Below are 7,990 nucleotides of genomic sequence, written 5' to 3' on the forward strand. Positions count from 1 at the left end.
ATAATAGTTTCCATGGGAGAATACCGGAAGAAATACAAAACCTCAAGTCACTCAAAGTGCTAAACTTATCCTTCAACAGCTTCCTTGGCCCAATTCCTTAAGCACTTGGAAACTTAACTGAGCTTAAGTCGTTGAACCTATCCCAAAACAAACTCTCCGGAAGGATTCCTCTACAGCTTACAAGCCCAACATTTCTTGAAGTATTGAATCTCTCTTACAACCAACTTGAGGGAAGCATACCACAAAGCTACCAATTCGGTACATTTTCAAACGATTCTTACAAAGGGAATCCAAGATTATGTGGGCTGCCTCTGACAAGGAAATGCAATGAAGATGGTCCTGGAATGCCAACCCCTAAGGAAGATGCAGATTCATGGGTAGATGGTTTATCTGACTGGAAAATTGTGTTGGTAGGGTATGGATGTGGATTGGTCATTGGATTATGTACTGGATATACAGTGCGGAATGAGTTGGGGAACAAATGGTTGGATAGGTTTACATCGAATTGGAATCGAAAATGGAGAAGATCAAGGTGACTCAATCAAAATTCAAGTTTCAATGTCATTTGGTAAGCATTCTAGAATACTTAATAACTCAAAAAGTTTTGTTATTGATTCTGTGAACCGTAGCCTAAACAAATAAAATTATTTAAATGCCCTCTTATATTGTCATTTATCTGCACTAACTAATAATTTATTTAAGTGATTGCATTCAAAATTTGATGTCTCTTTCCCTTTTTGAAACTTGGTAATGCTTGTCAAACTAAACACAAAAATTGCCTGCACACTATGATGTCCTTTGAATTTCGTAACCTCATTTTACAAATGAAAATTAATTTTCAAGTTAGTAATTTGTATAAGAGCTGTGGGTAACTGGCATTTTGAGTTAGATTGGGCTGTCAGCCATTTTAAGAGCAAAGTTTCCCCCATTTATTTTCCTTAGATTGGCTTGGAATGCTCATATATATTTTATTTGGCAGGAACACAATCAAAGGATGTTTGGTAGGCCAGCTGGAGATTCAGAAGTTCGTTTCGGCTTAGATTCAATAACAAGATTGCAGTCTCCAGTTCCTCTCTTCCTCTTCAACAAAGAAATCGTGTCTGAATGTTTTTGGCCCGGTGTTACGGTACTTTGTGTCTCAGTTCTTTTTCTTATGCTCGCCTAAGATGATTGGCGATATGTCTAGTGGTATTGTGATTGTCTTCTGTTCTGTCTTTAGGGTGGTGTTTTACTTCTGAGTTATAGGGTTCCCCTGTTGTGTAACTCTGTTCTTATTAATAAATTTCTGGCTTAGCAAAAAAAATTTGTTTACTAGTTTGCTTTATTTGCTTGCTCTTGGACGTTTGTAACGTTTTGATAACTTTCGGTTTACTTTTAGCATGTCTTCTGCTTTCTTTGGATTAATAAAAATCATTTGTCCAAAAAGAATTCTTAATCGAAAATCTTATTATCTTTTAAGCTCTTTATTATTGTTATACTTAAGTCGTCATGTCAACAGCCACATAGTAGGTCTTACACATGAAAACCCAGTTTGCTATGTCATCATCTAAGAGGTATAAAAAGTAAAACCAGACCAGAAAGGTGATTCACAGCTGAACTCTCTCTACTCTCGTTAACTGCTTCTTACTCTCTCCCATTTACTTGCTTCTGGTATACCTTACTAGCTTGAGCATCAGAGAATGTCTCAAAATATCTTCGGTACACCTGACTTTCTACTCTGTGACAGGTCACACGTACTCTGCTTCTCAACCTCTAGTAAAACTTTTGACTATCAGACCAGAAATTACATCAACACTATCAATTATTCAACTCAACTATTTGCAGTGCAGGTTTAATACAATCCATGGCATGTACAACAATGACTACTCCTACCACTTTAACTGCCAAAACTAGAAGTTACATCTCCTAACACAGCAAAATCTTCACAGACCAAGCTCAAGCTAAGATGCTTCATTCCTGTATTAATTGCTACATCACTACAAAGAAAAAAACACTGAAAAGAAAAGAACCAAGCTTCCAGTTCCAGGTATCAAGCTCGACAATTCCAAACTAACTTCGATAGTATTTTATTGTCCCTACAACTGTAGATTTGACTATGGCGAGCAAGATGTGTGAATGCTAAACTTAAATTATTATGCGGACTTGATAAATTGATTTAATTTTATCTTTAAAAGCTTATACAGCTTATGTGTTTCTTACAAAACTGATGTTTCGGCTACATCTTTTGTCTAGTCAGAAGCAAAAATGACCATTGTCTTTGAAAGTGAAAACCATCCAAGGCGGGACATGGAACATTTGTATCAGGTACACTTCTCTAGAATTCCAGTGAATCCTTTCAGTAACTTATTCTCTATCTAATAGAAATAAAGCGTCATAACTAAATAGCCAATATTCACATTGATGTGCCGAGTGTTCTGATATAACCACTAATCCATAATTAAAAGATGAAGTTATAGAAGACATGCTATGTTTCAATCACTGGTCATTTTATAGGTAGATTTTTCTCTAGTAGTCAGCTTGATGCTGTAAACCAGGAAGGTTGTCAAGCCTTCTGATATTTAGCCTATTTTAAGCATTAGCTCTGAATTTATGTTTAGAAGATTTTGCAGGTAAAAAAATATTTGATGACTTTGGGGTTGACAAAAGCCACATTGGACAGAGTGATTATGCATATATGAAGACTTTGCCGCTGGAGGCTTTCTCCTACAACTGTCCTTCTCATGCAGCCCTAAGATCTTGCTCTTTCGAATCCATCTCTAATGTAATACCCGAAAAAAAAAAAAAAAAAAAAAAAAAGGGACTATTGTATGTATTTTTATAAGTGGGGGGACTCTTTAATAAAGAATGAGAAGTATAGAGGACTTATTGATAAATAACCCAAATTTCTTTATTAATAGAATTAACTTTTCAGTTTTCAGTCAACGATTAGTCGTAATAAAAACAGAAACTTATTTCTCATATATTTCTTATACAGAATAGATCAATTGAAGGATTTCAAGTGAAGGGAAGAACAAATCTACAAGGAGAAATTATCTGTTAGAGGTGAGTAAATAATCTTTTTCAATTTTTAGAGTATTGATGGTTAAGTCTTAAAGTGTAGATTATAATCGAGAAACCCTAAAATTTTAGGGTTTTCATTATCCCTCTTTGGGCAGATGATTTAGACTTTAATTAGAGTCGAGTTAAGTGTTGAGAAAGTTGGTAATGTGAATTTATTGTTGAAACAGAAATTTGATGGGAATAGAAAGGAAAATCTTTGTTTCGTATAAATCCTGATATGAATCATATGTTGGTAGTGATGAATTAAGGTTATATTCTGTATTAAAGGGGTAAATACTACTATGATTACTATATATGATTGGAAAGCATGTTGAATCTACTTTCTAATGAAACAAACGGGAGTCGAATTCGAGTTCCCTATGAAGAGTTATCCAATTTTTACCTAAGGAGGTGCAGGCTGCCTAGTAGCAGCAGTAAGGGGGAATTACGAAATTTCCCTAAATTTTTATACAAGGATTTATAGTTTAAGCCATATATGTTTGGAAAGCTTATCGAGTCTACTTTTCAACAAAATAAGCGAAATTGAATTTGGAGTTACCTATGAATAAATACGTTTTTTTTTATGAAAAGATATACAGGCTGTTTGGCAGCAGCATATGACGTGGATTTCAAAAATTGTTATAATTAATCCACAAAGAATCACGAGATGAGCCATATATGGTTAGAAAGCTTGTCAAGTCTAGTTTCTAACGCATTAATAAGATTTTAATTCCGAATTGGATATCTTGAGTTATGGTCGTTTTAGTGAAAGTAGCGCAGATTGCCAGAATTAATTACTCGAGTTATTACTTGTTTAACTTAATTGTTTTGGTATAAGTGGCCTCAAATGGGTTGATTAATTATTGTTATGTTGGAATTATCTTGAATAGGCCACTAAATTTTGAGGGAGAAAAATTAGGTGGTGGAATCAGAAGAAGGTAAGTAGAATCTCACACACTTTGCTTGTTTTCGAATCTATGTATATATATATATATGTTTCTAAATGAAAGAATGTTTTATTTCATTATTTTCAGTGTATGAAAATAGGATCAAGCATATGATTATTTTGTGTTTCTCTATATAAATGATGGATCATGCTTATGAATGAAATGAGAAAATGATTTATGTTTAAAGAATGATTTTATGATAGCTACGTTTTTATATCCCTGGGAAGTGGGATCATCGACATCAGAACTTAGTTCTACGACCCTGGCTAACGGATAATAGTAGTTAGCAAAGACATGATCATACGACCCTGGCTAACGGGTAATAGTAGTTAGCGTAAGCCCTGGCTAACGGGTTATAATAGTTAGCAATGATCATGAGAATGAAATTGTCGATACGGCCAATGTCACGGGTTATAGCAGTGACCGTAGCTAACGATTTGAATGATGATGATGATTTACGATGATTTTTAATGATTGATCAATGATTTGGTTTGACTATGATATTTGAATGATAACATATTTTACAATGATTTATGAATTTATGAAATGTTTGACAGAATGATGATATTGAGATGTTTTGACATTATGATTTGACAAATGTTTTGAATGATTTATATGATGTGTAAGAAAACGATGTTTGATCCGGTAAGGTGTGTGAGCATTTACTTACGGAGCTGTGGTTTGCTCATTCCCTATTTTCTTTTCTTTTACAGATGTTTATGAATGATAAGTATGATTAGCTTGAGAAAAGCTAGAAGAATCGAGCATTTGAGAACTACTTAGAAATATAGGATTTTATGAAGTATTGTTTATTTTAGTTGTAATACTCTACTTTGAACCTTTGGAGACTTGTTATCTAGCTATGTTACTTAATGAGAATATTTTATATTTGAGAGTTGTTCAATGGTTATGGATTAGGCTTCGTATTGCTTTGGGGTTTTACTTCAAGGTAATATGGCCGTGTTATGTCTCGATTCGGGGCGTGACATCTAACTAGAAATGTAAGTATCAACTAGAAAAATACTTTATCCTCATGAACTTGGTCATTTGGAAATTTTACAGGGAAAAAAGAAATCAAAAGCTCATGCTAAAAAAGAAAATTTTAGAGGGAAAAAAGGAAACAAAAAAGATTACTATTTCTTGAGTTCAAGTTTAGGTTTGCTAGCTAATTTCACTTCTTCTTTTTTTTGTCTTGAATGCAGGAACCGCATTTTTCCAGGAAGAAAACTGATCATTAATGTTTTCTATGCTTTGAAATTCGACAGCACAAAAAATCACAGCTTCCATATGCCGTCCCTACCCAATTGAAACCACCTGCAATTCAATATTCTTAAACTCTTGGAAGTAACATCCTAGATCCTGCCGGTATGTGTCATCAAGACCTGGATTCTGATCTGATCAAGCTGAATTCTTGGCCATTATGAAGGTTGTGAAGTTGGATGCTGATTCTTGGAAAGTTGATACTGGATTGCACTGCTATCTCTAGGTAGAATAAATGCTACTTCATGGGTAAAAGGCAGCAATAGGATTTGTTGGCATCTTAGGAACGCCAATTTTGGTTATACATTACAAGTTTTACAATTGTCTACTCATTCAGTTGTTTTCCACTACTTTTGGAACTTCATGTAAAAAGCTAATTCTTACTCTGCTTAATACTATCACTCAACTCATAAGTCAGTTGTGGAATGACGCAGAAAAATGCTTACCTAAAAGCTAGTGCACATCCCTGCAGCAACAATGATTTTAAAGTGAAATGATTTCGTTTGACAAGGTATTCAGACAACCTAAATACTAAAACACTGCATAATCCAAAATTCCCCCATGCCCAAGCAAGGAAATGATTTCGTTTAATAAGGTATTCAGAGAAGGGAAATGATTTAAAAGGGCAATGAATCGTCATTTTCATCATCACTCTGGCCTACCCCTGCCTCATCATCATCATAATCACCACCCAACGCCAGATTTCTCTTCCTTGCTTTCTCTGCTTCTTCCCAGTCCTTCTCCAACTGCCGTCCAGACTTGTAATCTCCACGATCATGCATAAACTTGCATGAATCTCCATAACCACAGTAACCAGTTTCTTTATCGTCTTTACAGATGTCAGGGTGATAATCAAATCTTGCTGAAAACCTGATGTGGGCAGAAGTCCTAAGAGGTCCATGTGAGCCACCAGCTTTCTCACTGGCAACTGTTTGCTCTCTTCGAAACCCAGCCTTATGATCCACATAGTCATGCATTCCTTTATACAACTTCTCTCCCCCAGAGCTTGTGTTTTTCTCCTTCAAAGCCTCCTCTACTCGTTTTAGAACTTTCTCACGTATAGCACGAGCATCTTCTGTAAACTTAGTTTCTAAGGTTGCCATAGCTTTGCTATCATTTCGAACTTGAATTTCCTTCGAAGACTCAAATTGAAAAATCGGTTTATCAAATTCTGTATTTGATTCAGTCGGAGCAGCACTCCTGGAGGATCCAGTTGAAAAGTATAACTTATTGTCAGGCTGCAAGCCTTTTTCTGATTGTGCAACAGCGAAGTGCCATTTCTGGAGTCTTCATTCTTCATTTGTTGCCCTTTTCTTTATGTTTCTGGCCTTTGTTGGCTTCCTAAAAAAATTACAGACTGAAAAATCAAAGAGTCAGCTATACAAGTAAAGATACATATACACCTTTAAAAGGAAAAAAAAAAAGGAACAAATTTTACCTTGTTCAGATTGTTAAGGTTCTTTTCCTAGATACTGGGGCTCCCTTGAATCTGTCATCTTAACAGAAACAAGAGCAAAGGTTTTATAAGTTCCTTGCCTCAAGCAAGATGAACTTCAAATTGTTTACGACTGCTGCTTCAACACTTGAAAGAAGGTTTTAAACCAAGCGTCTCAAAATCCTTATTACTATTAATTAAGGTAATGAATGATACATGATCAACAAACTAACTAGTGTCATAACTAGATAATATCAAGCTTTCACTCGTGAAAAGGCTAAATGCTCAATTTTTTACCCAAATCATAAGAGATTTTCAACAAAATGAAACCTGATGAAACACAGGGTAATGGGTAGAATCCATAGAATCTCTAAGGTAAAAATCGCCAGTTGCAAGTAAATGAGTGTGCCCCTTTCTCTACAGCTCTGCTTGATAGCACTTGTATGACACCTCAATACAGTTTGAGAGTCAACATAATATGCATCAATATCATTATAGCTCCTGCTTACATAATCAGCAGGCAACAGGACATCATCAAAATTCAGCAAAAAGAAGATTTACTGTCATAAATAAATAAATAAATATATTCTCAAAAACTTATCGAAGGATCCAAAATAAATAAAATGATCCAAAGTATATTGTGTATAAAAGGTTTCTTCATTTTGCAAATTAATTCATCGATCAAACAGGTGAGAAATGGTTTCTTCATTTCAGAGGAGCACAAATTAAAAACGAGGCATAACTTTCTTACTCATAATCCAATTCTGAGAACATAAAATTAACACAAATAGAGGTCCACAATCCATCAATTACAATTTTGAACAACTCTAATGAGTATATGAGCTTAGAAAGCCATGAAAATTTTTCTTAAAACTGTTAACTTCAATTTTAAGGAAATCAAAGTTGCATATAAGTATCCAAATTACTGCGTTCACCATTCCAACGCTTAAAAATCGAGTAACGCTAAAACCACAACTGAATACATCTTTCAAAACCTAAGGGAAAATAGGACCCTATTGGCTGGTCATACTGCTTGCATAGCTCCAAAAACAGATCTTGGAAATATAAAAGCCTTTTTGGATTGGAGAGATGAAATAATATTCAAAATCACATAGTCAAATTAAAAAGCTGACTAGAGACCATGTATTGTGGAACAACAATATGCTTTAATGGGCCATATGTAGGGAGAGAGCAATATCCATAAACTCGATATTTTAGCAAAACTATTGTTTCCCTTGCACTCACTAGCCTACACAATCACACACAGGGGTTCAAGCCTACATGGTAACATATGTAAGCCTAAGTTAAA

The 7,990-nt window shown here is 34.8% G+C and overlaps 1 long non-coding RNA gene and 1 pseudogene across 2 annotated transcripts; one reads left to right on the top strand and one right to left on the bottom strand.

Moving 5' to 3' along the window:
* Window positions 1–1,414: 1,414 nt before the first annotated feature.
* Window positions 1,415–2,754, top strand: LOC149511026 (uncharacterized). Of its 2 annotated transcripts, none has more exons than XR_016334841.1 (3): window positions 1,415–2,026; window positions 2,233–2,304; window positions 2,610–2,754. It is a non-coding gene; the product is annotated as an uncharacterized LOC149511026 (long non-coding RNA). The 2 variants fall into 2 exon arrangements; XR_016334840.1 differs by having other exon boundaries at window positions 2,237–2,304.
* Window positions 2,755–5,863: 3,109 nt separating this feature from the next.
* Window positions 5,864–6,742, bottom strand: LOC149511027 (zinc finger CCCH domain-containing protein 1-like; annotated as a pseudogene).
* Window positions 6,743–7,990: the final 1,248 nt, after the last annotated feature.

This window comes from Durio zibethinus, chromosome 27, assembly GCF_047325235.1.
Source record: "Durio zibethinus cultivar Kanyao isolate XHJ-2024 chromosome 27, ASM4732523v1, whole genome shotgun sequence".
NCBI lineage: Eukaryota > Viridiplantae > Streptophyta > Magnoliopsida > Malvales > Malvaceae > Durio > Durio zibethinus.